Here is a 17,285-nt window from a genome sequence, read left to right as displayed (position 1 = left end):
CTTATATGGCACTGCATCCATTTTGGGGGGAGTTTATGGCAAAAGAAATAGCATAATTTTTTTTTTAATTAGAGTCTTAAGAGTTATACAAAGTAGTTGGAGTCCTCCCCACAAACTCATACACGCATGGAAATTGATTTCAGTTCATGATCCCTCCTTTTCCCTCCATCCAGAGTGGACTGGATGAGTGGAGTTCTTAATCCACTCATCTTTTGCAGGGCATCTAGGTTGATTCCATAAGTTAGCTATTGTGAATTGTGCTGCTATAAACATTAAAGTGGCTGTATCACTGTAGTATGCCCATTTTCCAAGAATGCGATAGTTGGGTCATATGGTGGTTCTATCCCTAGGTTTTTTTTTTTTTTAATCTCTATATTTCTTTCCAGAGTGGTTTTATTAGTTTGCAGCCCCACCAACAATGTACAAGTATATGTTTTCCTCAAAAACTCACCAGAATTTATTGTTCATATGCTTGATCATTGCCATTCTGAGTCAGATGAAATCTTAGTGTAGTTTTGATTTACATTTCCCTGATTGCTAGAGATGTTAAACATTTTTTTCCATATATTTGTTGGCCATATGTGTTTGTTCTTTTGAGAAGTTTCTGCTTAGTTTTTTTGCCCATTCATTGATTATTTGTTTTTTGGTGTTAATTTTTCTTTAGTTCTTTGTATATTCTGAATATTAATCCCCTATTAGAGGAGTAGCTTGCCAAGATTTCCTCTCATTCCTTAGACTTTCTCTTTACTCTCTTAATCATCTCCTTGGCTGTGCAGGAGCTTTTTGGCTTTATTTCTTGTACTTTGGGGGTCTTGTTAGGGAAGTTGGTGCCTTAATTTTGAAAATAAAACAATTTCCAATCAGATTTTTTCAATATTCTTGGCAAGAAGCTCTAAGTTAAATATGTAGCTTTGAGTTGTGGCTATTATATTTTAAATGATGCCATTACTGGAGACATTAGACATGTTCGTTATTATACTTACTTGTAAGACATTCAGACATGCAAACAGGTGTACCCAGGGTTCAATTATCTTTCAGCCTGTCAAAGTGCCTGTTTTGTGCCCTTTGACTATATGATTGTGAGCTGCTTAAGGTTAGGAAACTGCCTCTTATTTAATTTTACTTAGTTATTCCTTTATTTATCTTTGGTAAGATCATCCATACAACATAGATAACATGGGAATGGTGTATTTTTTGGACAAGTTTCTTACTTTCTTGGTGCCACTATTTTCTCATCTGTAAAATGGGAGTAATAATATAAACCTACATATAGGGTCGTTGGAAGCATTAAATGAGAAAATCCCTATGAAGCAGTTAGAATGGGCCCAGTAGCTTCTTGCCTTGGAAAGCTAATCCATGTTCAATGAAAGCTGGCATATATGCTTAACATTTTATGTAAGCGTCCATTTATAACACCACATCAATTTACATTTAAGTTTTTGCATGTCCCATTCTAAACAACCTCATTCCTGCTCGTGTTTTCCCCAACATTCAAGTACTAAGACTAAGGACATTTTTTTTTTTAAGATGAATGAGGGATTGAATTAGTAATGAAGAATGAGTTGTAATGTTTGTCACAGACACTTCCCTTTGCCATCAGGGGTAAGGTGGTATTTGGGAGAAGGGAGTGGGTGCTACTTGAGAGTGGCTGAGAATTTTATGAACAACTCCTTAAGATAAAGAGAAACAAAATAGAGAAATCAGGACTAAAATGGTATCAAATTTCACATGATCATGTCAACTTTCTCTCTGCATCCCTTGAAGCTTTGAAAAGAAATTTTACGCACACATAACTTTAATTTGTACTCTCCTTATGCTCCATAGTGGCATGGAGTCATTGTTGATGAATACTTCATCCAGACTGATTCATTTATTCCTGGTAAAAGAAGGAATGGGTGGGGCTCACCCTCATTGAGTCATTATTTTTCCTCATAATAAAAAACAAAAATAGGATTTTAGTGTTGATATTGTCCAGTTTATCACATTTTCCTTAGATGTATTTTTGTTTTTTACTTTTTGAGATAAAACTTACATATGATGAATTGTCCCACTTTTAATGTGCAGTTTGATGATAGTGGCAACTGTGTATAAATATGTTACCAATATCACCATCAAGTGACTTCTGTTACATGAAAACATTCTCCTTTGCTCTTGGCAATTGATTACCCACCTTAGGCCCCTCCATAGGCCACTGCTGACCTACCCTTCCACCTGTATGTCTGGCATCTCTCATTCCCTATGATGCTCTTGTGGTCATGTTGGTGCATGTACCTGTAGTTCATTCTTTTTTATAGCTGATTATATTTCATAGTATGATAGGTCACTGTGTCTTTATGTACCAATTGAATGCTGTTTCCAGTTTTATGTTATTAATTAATAGTACTGCTGTGAACATTCATGCACGAATTATTTTGACATATGTTCATTAATCTTAGATAAATACCTATGATGAATAGTGCTGTGTCAGATGTAAATGAACATTCAGCTTTGTAAGATAATGCCAAATGTTTTCCAGTTACTCTTATTTGTGTTCAAATGGAACCAGTAAGTTAGGACAGTATTACTTGAACTACATTCTCACCAACACTTTGCATCATCTATCTTTTAAATTTGCGTTTCTAGTGAGTGTATAGAGCTATCTCATTTTATTTTAATGTTTAGTGATGTTAAAGAACTATTCAGATGTCTATCAGTATTTATCTATCTTATTTTGTGAAATGGTTCAAATGTTTTGCCCACTTAAAAACATTCTTAGGGTTGTTTTATTAAATCTTAAGTATTTTATCTATTCTAGATGCAAACATTTTGTCCGATATGTGTTTTTGTAAATATTTTCTCCCAGTCTGCGTCTTTTTTTTTGCCTTCTTAACCTTACTTTTCAAAGAGCATATGTTTTTAATTTGGATGTAGCTCATTTAATCAATTTTTCTTTTCTACTTTGTGCTCTTTGTGACCTGTTTAAGAAATATCTATCTCACTCACTATCACAAACATTTTTTCCTTTTAAAACTTTGCTTTTAGCTTTATTTTTAGCTCATCTTTTTTTTTCTATGATCTATTTCCAGTTACTTTCTGTATGTGGCTGAAAATAAAGGGCTGCTTTATTTATATATTTTGTCTTATAAGAAAACATGTTGCTCCAGCAGCACTTTTTAAACTTCAACCTTGGCTGTGGAATTAGCTTGGTACCTTTGTTAGAAATAAGTTGATGGTTTAAGGCTCACTCCACTTCTCAGTTCCATCCCATAGATCTGTAGGTCTGTCACCAATGTGGATTTATAGTAAGTTCTGAAAATAGTAAGAACTCCAAATTTGTTCCTCTTTTTTTTAAAAAAAAAAAGACATTTTTCAATTCTAGGTATTTTGCTTTTCCATATACAACATAGAACCAGTTTATCAATCTTTTTCTATAAAACTCTCTAGGATAAATGGAGTGTAAAGTCCATTAAATCATAATGTGATTATTACTATGTTTAGGTCTACCTTTTTATTATTCATTTTACATTGGTCAACATTCTATTTTGCTTTTATCTTTTCTTTTCAGCTTTTTGCAGATTATTTGGATATTTTTTGTATTTTTTTTTTTTTGCTTTTTTGAGTGTACAGATGTCAATATCCTGGTTGTGATATTGTAGTTTAGATATTCAAGATATTGGAATAATTGGGAAAATAATTGTCTCAAAGTAAAAATTTTATATTTGAGATTTATATTAAAAAAAGAAATAAACTCCTACAACTCTACAATAAAAAGACAAATGACCTAATATCTGATTTTAAAAAAATGACTAATGATTTGAACAGAAAATAAAATCCTAAAAGAAGATATATGTATAACCAATAGACACAAGGAAAAGTGTTTGATACCAGGTAAAGGAAAATGAAAACCACATTATAATTTCACTACATACCCCAGAAAGGCCAAAGTTTAAGAAATTGACAACACTGAAGGTTGGCGAAGTTGTGGAATAACCAGAAATCATACACTGTTGGGAGTATAAGATTGTACAATCACTTTAGAGAAAGGAATGAAAATCATTGTAAACTCAAGATATTAGGATTTAAAAATACAAATAAGTCTTTTCTCAAGAGAAAAAAATATGACTATGAAAGGTTATGTGTAAAACTTTTTAGAGCATCATTATTTATAATAACCCAAAGCGAACACAGCCTGAGTGTTCATCAATAGAACAGCTAAACCATCTGTGGCATGTTCATACATTGAAATACTATTCATCAATATAAAGGAGATAATTGATATACACAATAGAATGAATTGGTCTCAAAAAATAGTACACTGAGTGAATGGTTATTCATTGTACAATGTCATTTATATGAAGTTCTAGAATAGGCAAAACCAATTGATGGGGAAAAATCAGAACAGTGATTACCTAAGGGGTTTGATGGTGGGTGGGAATAGACTGGAGTAGGGCACAAAGGAACTTTCTGTGGAAATGGTGATGTTCTCTGCTCTGACAAGGCTTTGAATCATTACAGTTGCCATCTATTTATCAGAGCTCATCAAGTGATACATGTACTTAAAATTTATGCATTTCATGATATGCAAGTTTTACCCCTAAAAATAAAAAGAATTATAAACAAAAAAAAAATCGTTTGGTTAACATTAAGGAAGGTTTGGTGACATTAAGGAATTACTGTCGGTTGCTAGTTACTAGTAATATTGTCTCGGATTTTCTGCATTAACAAGGGACTACAAAATATCAGTGGCATATAGCTACAGGCTATTTATTTCTTGTGCATGTGTCTGTGCATTGCCTGGAGTGGCTCTGCTTCAGGCTATAGACTTGTGAATTGTTGGGATGATTCTAAGTTTTATGTTGTGCCCAGGATCTCTCCACATGTTTCTTATCCATGTTGAACTATATCCTGATGTAAAAACAGGACTCTGTGGAAGCCTAAGGTCAATCATACGAAGTTCTCTTCAAGCTCTTCTTGGGTCATGTCCTCTAACATCGCTTTGACATAAACAATTCACATGGCCAAACCCAAATTTAAGGAGTTGGAAAATACTTGATGGTTATGTCCTTTCAGGGTATGAATTCTAATAAGGTGACCTGTGTGACCAATTATGACCATAAACTCAATCTACCAAGATGTGATTATGGTATTATGCTAAAATTTTTAGAGAGAATTTTTAGAGATGCATACTGAATTACTTATAGATTAAATGATAGATATCTGGAATCTACATTAAAATAATCAGAAGAGATAGAAGTGGGTGGCAGTACAGAGGAAAAAAATTCTGGCTAGGAAGCCTGTAATGATTGAAGCTATGTGTGGGTACCACGGGGCTTCATCATAGCATTCTTTCTACTTCTGAACAAATTTGAACTTTTCAATAATAAAACATTAAAAATAAGCCAAAAGAAATCATGTGTTAAATTTGTCACTTTCATGTATGAGAAAACAGGCTCTGTGAGGGTGTTATTTGTTCTGTGATGAGACAGCTAGTTATTGGCAGAATGGAGCCAGAATTCAGGCCAATATTTTCCAGCTAATGTGGCTTTCAGTCATTTATTTGGTAATTCCTCAAATATTTATTTAATACTAGACTCTATGCAAAGTGTTAGGGATAAAAAGATAAAAGTTTCTACTCCCCTCAAGTCCCCTAGTTTAGTGGGTCAAGGTATATATGTCAAAACAGTTAGGTCGCAAGGACTGGGAATGCTAAAATGCTATAAGCAGAGGAGTAATGTGATCACATAAAACAAAATGTGTGAGGACATAGGAGAAGGTGCCCCTAAATCTGACTGAGAAGTAAAGAAGACTTCATAGCTGAGGTAGGCTTGATCAGAGAACTGCAAGACTAGTTGGATAAGCCAGAGACTGCATGGTAGCTCCCAGAAGCATCATGTGGAGAGTGTTGAGGTGTGCAAGAGCATGACATTATGGCACTTTGGGGAGACTACGTGTGACTCAGTGCAGTTAAGGAAGAACTGTAGTGTGTCTATTTGGAGGTTCTGGGAGGGGAGGCAGGAGTGACAAGGCTGAGCTCACATATTCTGCAAAATTGAGATTTGAATTCTTTGGATCAGTGTTGCCTTATCTAATTATAAGAATCACCTGGAGGCTCTCATTAAAATACAGGACCTTAAGTCCTAGCTGTGGTCCAAGGAATCAGAAGCTCTAGAGGTGAGACAAGTTTAGAAAACATGACTATGGGAGCTACTGAAGAATTTTAAACAGAGGAATGATGTGATCAGATTTGTAAGTTAGAAAGGCCACCCTGACAGCAGCGTAGAGGTTAGACTGGTGAAAGGTAGGTGCACAAAGCCAGAGCCAGAAAGATGAGTCAGACAGCTGCTGCAAGAGGCCATAGAAGGCATAATGAGTGTCTGCGCCAGGACAGCAGCAACAGTGACGGAGAGGAAAAGACATCCTCCAGCTGGGATTGGTGGGCTACGGGGAGTAATTACCTGTGGAGAGTGAGAGGAGGATTCTGCTTTGATTGTCTGACTTGATGGGTGGTAGGTTCCTGCTACTGCTCACTTGAAGGAAAGGAGTTCAAAGGTTCAGGCAGGGTGCAGTGGGATAGACAGTGGCTCACTTTGGGCTTTGTGTAGTCCTCAAGTGCCTTTTTGGACATACAGAGAGAAGTGACCAGAGGGCAGGTCTTGAGTTCAAGAGAAAGTCTTAGCTAGAGATTTAGAAAGTGTCCACATGGAAATTCTAGTAAAAACTCTAGGTTTATTTTCAATGTCTCAGAAAATAAGTCAGGGCCTAGGAAACCAATGATTTGGCTTAAGGGAGAGTTGGAAAGGGAGTCTGTGGGAAAGGAGAGAACAGGGAGAAAGTAATATTATGGAAACCAGGGAGAAGAAGGTAGGCACAGAGTGATAGACGTAGAAAGGCAGAAATGTGTTCCCTGGATTGGTAGAAACAATTCTTGGTAGAATTGATAGAAACATTCTTGGCAGAATATTTAAGGCAGAAATCTCAGTTTCAGATTGAGAATTGAGTGGAATTAAGGAAGAAGAGATCAAGCAAAGGTGACTCTGCCTAAAGAAGCTTTGGGAATAAATTTCATCTGTACTCTTCCTTAGGTAGGAAACAGGACATGCTTTTAGGGGAGGGGGTTACATAATGACCTCTGTTGCTTCTTTTCACTCCATGAGACCTGTGCTTCTTGACAGATATGCAAGTTTACTTATTCACACATTCGAAATAACTGATATGAAAACTTTTTAGTATTTTTGTTGAAAATTCATTCACTAGTCATTCATTATTATTTTATAGATTTAATAATTTGAAATAAAGTTGTATGACAGAGTTTAGATGTGACGACAGTATTTACGAGAGAATACAAGTTGATTTTATTCATTGAGCAAACAAGTGTCTGTAGTGAACAACTATTCTTATGTTGGAGACATTCATATCTGTGTGTATCAGGAGGGATATTTTTATACACGCTTGTGTAAATTTTGAAACTGATGATGTACTGGAAATTCATTCAGTCTTCCCTAAGTTTTCAAGATCAAAACTCTGAGAGAATATTGATAGACAACTAAATGTTAATTTTGAGACAAGCTGTCATGAAAACCATTATGTTAATATTAATTTTTTTCTCCATGATTAAAGTTTTTTTTTCCCCCTTCAAGAGCTCTTTGGGTTCCTTGATGAGGTTTTAGAATGCACATCTATTTATTTTCAAGTTCTATTTTATGTTTTATTTCTTTATATAATAGCTTCAGCCCCTCTCTTTGAACTCCATGTTTGATTACATATTGCATTCTGTTTCACTCAAGCAGAGCATTCATTTCATTTCTTCAACCCGTGTCACCTAGGTGACATGGGGGGCTTTGGGGAGGTGATTAGTTTCTGACCTCATTAATGGGATTAGTGCCTTTAAAGAGAGAACCGGAAGAGCTGAGTTGACCCTGCCTCCATGTGAGGAGCTGCCATCTATGAAGCAGGAAGTGATTTCAAACCAGACACTGAATCTTTTCTTACCTTGATCTTGGACTTCCTGGCTTCCAGAACTAGAAGAAATACATTTCTGTTGTTTATAAACTATTCAGTTTATGGTTAGTTTGTTATAGCAGCTGAAATGGACTAAGATACTTAATTTTCAGCAATAATTTTCTGCTTTGGGCCTATACTTCATGCCCAACTGTGGCTCCTCTCTGGTCATGTCTGAAAGGTTATATGTCTTCATGCCTTTCTCTATCTGAGACAGTACCCTGAAATCCCCAAATCCCAGAATCTCCAGCACAGGTAGTCCCAAGCCCGCTTTCTGGGCCTTGTGGTTCTCATCTTTGAATGCACCCCCTTGAGGTTTTCTTATACCACTGGGTATGGATGTAGGGGTGGCCAAGAAGTACTGTTTGCAGAGGACTGTGAATGGCACTTTGGTCTCAACATGTGACCATATGAATCTCTTTGCTATGCCAGATAGAACTGAGAGGAGTAGGAGGTGGGTTTGGACTAGCAGCTTTGTAAGGCACATGCCCCCATGTCCAGTGCCTAATTCTGTGGAATCTGACAGCTTCTCATTCAAGCCTGAGCTTACATGTCATTATAAATATATTTTCATACTGTAAGGAGAGAATATATTCATGAAATTGTTAGCAGTCAGCTTGACTTTAAAGTTTTAATTCAGTTGTGTTGGGGCCTCAGTTGGTACCTTTCCTCCAGGGTCCCACATATTAGAGGTGGCTGATTGGGAGCTAAGCCGCTAGTCACAGAGATGCACCCCTCATCCCATATTGAATGCCACAAGATTGAAACCTGTTATGGTTTGGATCTGGAATGTCCCCCCAAAGTCTTGTGTTGAATGCGTGGTTGCCAATGCATCGAAGTTCAGAGGTGGCACTTTTCGGCAATGATTGGATTATGAGGCTCTGACCTCATTAACCATTTGATGGTTAATCTACTGATAGCTAAATGGACTAGTGGGAGTGGGATCTAGTTGGAGGAAGTAGATTATTAGAAGTAGTAGCCCTAAAGTGTTTATTTTCCCTTCTCTCCCCTCCTCTCCCTACTCCTCCTCTCTCTTCTTCCTCTCCTCCTCCTTCTCCTTTTCCTCCTCCTCCTTCTTCTTCTTCTTTCTTCTTTCTTTCTTTCTTTCTTCCTTCTTCTTCTTCTTCTTCTTCTTCTTCTTCTTCTTCTTCTTCTTCTTCTTCTTCTTCTTCTTCTTCTCCTCCTCCTTCTCCTCCTCCTCCTCCTCCTCCTCCTTCTCCTCCTCCTCCTCCTCCTCCTCCTTCTTTCTTCTTCTTTCTTCTTCTTGTCTTTTTCCTTCCTGGCTGTCATAGGCTGAGAAAATTTCCTCAGTCATGCCCTTTGGTCACAACATTTTGCCTCACTCAGGTCCAAAGCAATAAATCCAGCCTATCGTGGGCTGAATCCTTCCCTGAAACCATGAGCCAAAATAAATATTTCCTCGTCTACATTGTTCTTGTCAGGTACTTTGGTCAAAAAACACAAAACCACCATCACTGTACTTGTGGGTTGTGATTTGAGCTCCATTTCCCTGCTGCAGTGTAACCTGCTTTGAATACCAAAGCTTTGGCAGCCTGAACTTCCCCTTCCCAGAGGCCAGACTCTCCTATCTCCTCTTCCCTAGGCTTTGGCTGGCTTTCATTGAAGTAAATATATGTGGAATCAAAATGGGACTTATTTAACTCCAAGAAGCATAGACACATTAGTTATTTCTGCTTTGTCAATTATGGATCAGCTGCTTCCTCAAGTTCTTCATGCACATACTTTCTTATCCTTCTTGAAGGTAGATGTTATTGTCTACAGATGGGGAAATTGAGGCTCAGAGAGGTAAGAAAACATGCTTAAGGGCACATAGTAGGTGGAGAACTAGAATTTTGAATCCAAGTATCTGCCTCCAAAGTCTTTACTTCATTGCTTAGGGATTTCCATTGCCACATCACATTCATTGGCCAACATGCTGAACACCGTAGCCACCATATGTACAGATGGGCTGCGCACAGTCAACCTTGGGCCACTCCCCTTGAAAAATAGGCCTAGTTTAAGTTAGAACTCCTACTCTATATTTTGCCTTCTTGGTTTGTCTTTCTTCCCCTTTGGCCCACAGCTGAGCTTCTGTACTATCTTGTAGCATATGCACATGATTCATTTGTTGGCTGAGGATGGAAGTTATCTTCCACTTGGGCCTAAATTTCACCAAAAGAGTGCAACAATTTTCTAGTCAGAGCTCTTTTATTGCCAAACTGAGAAAGATAAACAGATGCATTTAATGTACTAGAACACAAAATCCAAAAAGACCCCTAAAATCTGTTAACGTGAACCTTATCCCAAGAACCTATAAAATGAAAACTTTATATTAATTTCTTTAAAAATACCTTATTAATATTTCATAAACTTTATAGAGCCAGGCCATATTGTGAAATTCAACGTCAGTCTGAAAGCAATTGAGTTCAGTGTCAGAGGTGAATGATCTCAGTTTACCACTGAGAATTATTTATACTTCAATGAAAAGTTTCTCTGTCTAGATTAACCTAGCTGATTAGGAAATTATGCTAATGAAGGAAAATCAGGGCTTCATAACTGCTTGGGTCTGTTAATATTTCTTGCATTTATGATCTTAGATATGACTAGAACTGGCCAGCCTGGCTGAATTTTTTTTTTTTTTTTTAACAATTATACACCAGTTGTGGCAAGTGGAAAGAATGAGAATGGGTTTGGGCCAGTGCAGGAAATTCATGCTTACCTGATGTAAATCAGAGATCTTATTTATTGCTTTCTTGTCCATCCCTTGATGTGCTCAGTAAACATATTGAACAGTTTTATTGATGTTATTTGGGAGGTTTTTATATCATCAAGTTATATAATTCTTACAACAAAGTCATAATCTCCTTACATAGGCCCAGAGTGGTTAAGAAAACCTCATACTCGAGGTATCTGGGAAAAGCTCAAATCAGAATTCAAAGCTGGGTTTTCTACCTCTTATCTTCAGGGTTCTTTTCCTTATACTGTGGCAATCACCTAAGAGCCTCACTAACATAGCTTAATTATTTTACAGAAGATTCTTAATTAGAAAAACAAAAGTGAAAATAACTGGTTTTAATATATTGATATATTTTTGTTATATTTACCTAATTGAGGTTTTATGAAATGCTTTATAGACAAGAAGGAAAATCAAACTCATAATTGTCAACAGGATGACATTTCAGTTTCTTCTGTAAACTTCCACCAAAATATATTCCTCAGCTTAGTGAAATAGAGTATAACTATATGATTTTGAAATAGTGAAACACTTTTACTCTATGAATATCTTTACTGTCTATTTAATAAAAATTATACTGGCAATCAACTTTATTATTAAAATGTTTGTCTAGAACAATCCCCATTTAGCTAATCAAATATCCTGGTCAATTTTCCTTAATATGAAATTAATCCTTTTTCAAAATTTATATTTTTATATTTATTTTAATAAAACAATTTTTATTGAGATAATGTTCCAGAAAATTTTATAAGAACAAGGCACATGTCAAACTTTACCAGGATAACTTCTGTCATTGTGATTTTTTTTTGTTTTTGCTGTTAATATTTTATCTAATTTAATATTATGTGTCTAAATTTCATCAAGACTTTTCATCTTCATAAAAATGTGGCAGAGATATATAATTAGATTGATATAGATTTTTTAAAACTAGACAACCTGATTGTAAAGTTAATGTTATTTTTGTTTCAGCTAGAAAAATGGTGAAAGTCACAATCATGAGAAGATGTTAGCCTTAGAAGGTGTTAAAACTATTGTAAATGTATAATAATTAAAGCAGCAATGTCATGGATTGTGAATATGGATCCATTGATAAAGAAAAATAAAAATTATAAACCCAAATATATGAAACAATTTAGCATATAATAAATGTAGCATTGAAAATTCTGGAGCAACTGATAAAAGTTAATGAGATAAATAGGTAGCCAGTTCACATAAAGGGAAATTTATGTGCTTCTCATTAAAAAATCACCAACCTCACTTATAGTAAGAGAAATACATATTAAAATTATAAGGAAATATAATTTCTTTACCTAGGATGAAAACATGAACAAGGGTTTTGAGTACACTGCTGGTGGGAATACATATGGGCCAATTTCTATGAACAGTTTATTGAAACTGGTTCAAATTTACAATTAACACAGCATTTTATCCAGCAATTCTATTTTTGAGTTTGTATTAATATTGTGCCTTTGGAAGATCTACAAATACTTTTTCATTGCTGCTTGGGTGGCTGAAGGCAAGTGAGATGGATTAGTTTTTTAATTATATACTTAATTTTATATCTTTTCAATTTAACACATAGGCATTTATTTGTATTATCAATTTGAAATAAAAATAGTGAAAACAGAAACTGTCTCTTTATTTTTTAGTCAAATACAGATTTATCAGGGCAGTTTTTCTAATTTCTAACATTTTTTCCAAGTGCAATTTTGGTCATTGTCATTTTCATTTCATGTTGGTTATTATTAATTATTAATTAAGCCAAAAAACTGACATTTTTATTTATTTTTTTGGCTACTCTATGAGAAAACTGTGAGGCATTCCCCTTTGGTATGTACTAGTTGTCCTCATCATTGGCAAGGCAAGAGTGAAAATCAAAGAATATTTTTAGCTTCAAAATGGTGAGGTCAAAATGTCCTATTGAAGTGATAGCGCTCCCTTTTAAGATGACCTTGAATATTATTGTGAAAGTCATCTAAATAATGTTTTCTTTCTTTTAAGAGCCTCTTAAAATAACTATTTTCCTTTATGATCTGTGTGTAAATAGGGGCTTTGGCATAGATAAAAACAGATAGAGAAATGATATATTGGATAAATGCTTTTCTGATTAAAATATGTTGGTATGTATAATTTTCAGAAAACTGGTAGCATCTAATGTTTCTTAGAAAACCAGATCCTGAATAGTGGCCCACTAGGATGCTAACATTAAGCCCCCGTGCTCAACCCCCTAAATGAGAGAGGATCTTATTTTTAATATTTGGAAAAAAATCAATGATTATAAATGTTGATGTAAATAATAATATAGACCTTTACAAATCTTGATTAAACCGAGAATCTCCTCCATTTTTTGTAAATCTGATATCCCAGGCCAGGGTGTTTCTTTCCCTGAAAAATTAGGAAAATGGACCTGCTTAATTGTTTCATTCAACAGCATTTATTGAGTGCCTACTTTATACCAGGCTTTAGGCTACACAGGCATTGAATTTATGGAGATAAGTAAGACATGTCTCTGCATATCAAAGGACACTGGCATTTATTTAATCCTTGAATTTTCCTATTGCATTGCCAGGTAGGTGGATGGAAATGAATGTGGTTATTTGTTAGATTTTTCACATAGAGCCCTGGGACAATTAAGGATTTCAGCTTTAGAGAACAGCTTAAGAAAACTTTTTTTTTTTAAACCAGCAAATGATGAAGTTCACTCTTACAGTTTCCTCTGTATCCTGTGCCATTAAGATGCCAATTGATTGCTAATTGCTCTGCATTATCCATAAGTCAGCTACAAACATGTTTAATGGCATGCTCTTTGTTGTAATTTAGGGGCAGTGACTGCTGTCTATCTCTTTGTGCTTTGGAACATTTCTTTTTGAGCCTACAAAGTGTTTGGCTGGCATGCAAGGGCCTGAGGAAGCTTAAGCAGAAATCTGGTCCCAGGAAACATAATCCTACCACACCCCAAAATGGATAGATGGTTGCACGATGCCAGTGTGCACACACAGACGGGTAAGTGGAAGACTTGTCAGCCAGAATTGTGAAAGGTGCCACCACACAGCCAGCCAGTTCTGCCAAAGGAGAAAGCCACCTGCCAAGGGCAAACGTGTGAATGGCCATGAAAATCACGTTTTCCTTCTGTCAAAGTTGGTTTTGAACACTGAGACTGAAGTGAAGCAGACATAGCTACAAGGACTTCTCCTCCAAGGACTGTCTGCGTTTTGAGTTCAAGATTCTTCTCTGTCAGAGACGAAAACCTGATTCTCAAGTAACTCCAAAGCAAACCTTTAAGATGGTTAAAAAAAAAAATAAAACAAGACAAAACAACAAAAAAAAAAAAACCACTATTGTGTTGTCCTGATAATTGGGACTCTGAGATGAATGGAGAGAGAGAAAATTACCAGGTATTAAAACAAAATGAAACATGGCTTAAGGGATTTATATTGTTCTCTATAGATTCTCTTGGAAGGCTGAGGATAACCAGGCTAGCACTATTAAAAATAAGAACAAAGTTGATCACATCTTAAGTCAATTCCCCCAATTTTCACACTTTTCTTTTTTGCTGAAAAATGAGATTTCTTGAGGCCCCCACGCCCACCCCCCACCCCAATCTACAATTCTGTAATTGTTTCCTAAACAGTTTTGGAAGAATTAGTTCCCTGGCAATGTGTGACCTTTCTAAATGTACCTCTTGTCATCTCAACTAGTCCCTATTTTCTGTTAAACTAAACCTTCACTGTGTTTCTTGCTAAAGATTGTTCTCAGTTCTTTTCCAGGTTTACAGCATGGAACATATCTTGCTAAAAATAGATTTGTGCCCATCTGTTATGAATGCTCTTGTCGCCCAATCCAGACCCTCTTCACCAGGCCTGTGTGCTAATGCTCTTGAGAGGGTTCCCTGTTACCATATAGCTGTGTCTTCTATGGAGAATCCACCCTTAGCTCAATGGAAGCCTTTGTATCCTATAAGTAATAGCTTACAGTCACTGACTAAGGAAGTGTAAAAGTCAGCTTCTGTCTCAAGGTAGGGCCAATTCTGCGGAGAAATTCATGCTCCAGAGCTCCCTGAGGGATTAGGCTGAAGTTAGACTCTAGCTAAGACAACATCTTTCTTCAGCTGTATCCTGCTGCCTTAGCTGCTCTTCCCCTGAGAGAACCAACACAAGAATCCCTGTCCTAGGCTCTGCATCAAGGGGACCAGACAGGCACCCTCATTATGAATGTTTATGGCAGGTGGGTAAGAGTCTGGGAGTGGTAGTGATTGGAGAGGGCTTAGCACATAATTTATCCTAATAAGTGTTTGCTAAATGAATGGATTTTCCAGGCTTGATGTTTGGATTAAAAGTAACCCAGCTATTATCAACAGATCTATTTCCCAAGAAGGGCCAGGCTCCCTGATTCACTCCTGGACTGGAAATGAAATGACTAGGAAAATTTCATAAGGCTTATTGCTGAATAGAAAGAAATTGATGATTGTTAATGATGTTAATTAATCAACAGGGATTATTCAGTGCCAGCTTTTCTCAGCATGTCACTAAGTACCCCAGTCTGTGGTAGGTTGGATGAAAAAACAAAACAAAACAAAAAAACCAAGCTTTTATCTTATAAGTGAAATCTACTTATCTCAATGTGGAGATAAAACTTATTCAAATGAAACAATTAAAGAAATTATATTGGGCTATGAAATTACCTGCTAAAATGGACTTTATAGGTAATATGTTCCGAAGGATTTCAGAAAAATAAGAAACCAATGTGGGTGTTTACCAGTTAGGCAAGTCTTGGAGGAATAGGTGTGTGTGGGAGGGGCGGGAGAAGGAAACCATTCCAAGTGGGAGAAGTGGTAAGAACAAAGTTGTGGAGACAGTAATGAGACTGCCACTGTCTGCCAGCATCCACAAAAGTAGAAAATGTTTCCTCTCAGTTCTCTTCCTCTTCATGATCCCATCCTGCTTCCTTATTTCCATTTATTATTCATTCATTCACTTATTTATCCAAACACCAAATATTTCTTCTGAGCACCTGCTCTGTTCCAAGAACTGCATTAGGCTTCATGGTTATGGGAATGAAAAGAATACCTGTCTTTGCTCTCAGGAAACTGACAGCATCCAGATGGATGAAGATACACATCAGGCAATTGCAATTCAGGGTGGTCCTGGTGCTGTAAGGGTAAACAGAGGGTGCAAAGAGAGAACAAACCAGAGAGGTGCAAACCAGACTTGGGGGGGGGGCAGCAAAAAAAGTTTCCTTAGGAAGTGATATCTAATTTGAGACCTAATCCTGAATTTAGCCAAATGAAGTAGGGTACAAGGAAAAATTCCTAGAGATACATGGTGCTTTGAGAAAAGTATATGGTACAGTGTGAGTGATATGTATGGAGGACAGAGAGGTGGAGGAGCCCCAATGACCAGGAGCCAGGTCAGGAACCACTGTGGGACCAAGCAAAGGAGTATGAACTCCATCTGAAGGGTTGTGGTAGCAATATATTAAATATTAAAATGATATGACCATATTATTACTTCTGAAACATTAGTTTAGATGGAATTGTTTAAATGAATTGGAAGAGAAAACTGGAAGCTTATGTACACACAAAAAAAAGCTTTGTTTTACTTGGATCAATGATGGTAGAAATGGAGATAGGTGGAGGAACCTCATGGTTTCCAGCAAGGAAAACAAGAATAATACTGGAGAATTTAGTTTAAGCAGCCAGGGTGAGGATTGATGATGTTTTCATCAAGTTAGAGAATAGAAGAGGAAGAGCCAGAATGGGAAAGAGATGATTGTTCAGTTTGGATGTGTTGAGTTTGAGAATCCTATGGATATTCAAGTAGAGTTTTCAAATAGATGAGTTTGGAAGTTAGAAGAGGAGTTTTTGGGTGGTGAGACAGATTCGAGGTTTGACTCACATTGTTATCTTACTCTGTTTAATGGTATCACCATTGTTCTGATTCGTACTAGAAATTTTTATTTCTTTAAAGGAAATATGGGATTTTGGCGCCTTCCTGAAACTATATGCAAACTTTTGGGTATAAGTGAATATCTTCATTTTCCCAGTATGATGAACCCTAGTTTTTGTGGGAGTTTCAAAAGATTTCTTAACTCTCATTTTCCCACAATAAACAAAGAAACAAACAGATTAAAAATGAGTTGGTTAAGCTGGGTGGGACACACCTATAATCCCAGTGGTTCCAGAGACGAAGGCAGGAAGACTGCAAGTTCAAAGCCAACCTCAGCAACATAGCGAGACCTTAAGCAACTTAGCGAGACCCAATCTCAAAATAAAAAGGGATGGGAATGTGGCTCAGTGGTAAGCACACCTGGGTTCAATTTCTGATTAATAAGTAAATATAAAAAAATAACAATAAAAACCCCAAAATAGTTGGATTTCTTTTGTCTCTTTTAAATGAATCAAATTCTGCAGTTTATATAATAATATTTATATCACTTTTCTTCATTGCTACTTTTGTAGTTTAGATAATCATTGCTTGCTATTTTAACTATTTTTATTGGAATGCCTCAACTTCCTAGTACATATGCGTTCACATATTCTTCAAGTTGCCACCAATGACAATGAATCACAACCTTT

The sequence above is a fragment of the Urocitellus parryii genome, chromosome 4 (genome assembly GCF_045843805.1).
Source record: "Urocitellus parryii isolate mUroPar1 chromosome 4, mUroPar1.hap1, whole genome shotgun sequence".
In the NCBI taxonomy this organism is placed as follows: domain Eukaryota; kingdom Metazoa; phylum Chordata; class Mammalia; order Rodentia; family Sciuridae; genus Urocitellus; species Urocitellus parryii.
Note: the sequence above shows the minus strand (reverse complement) of the source record.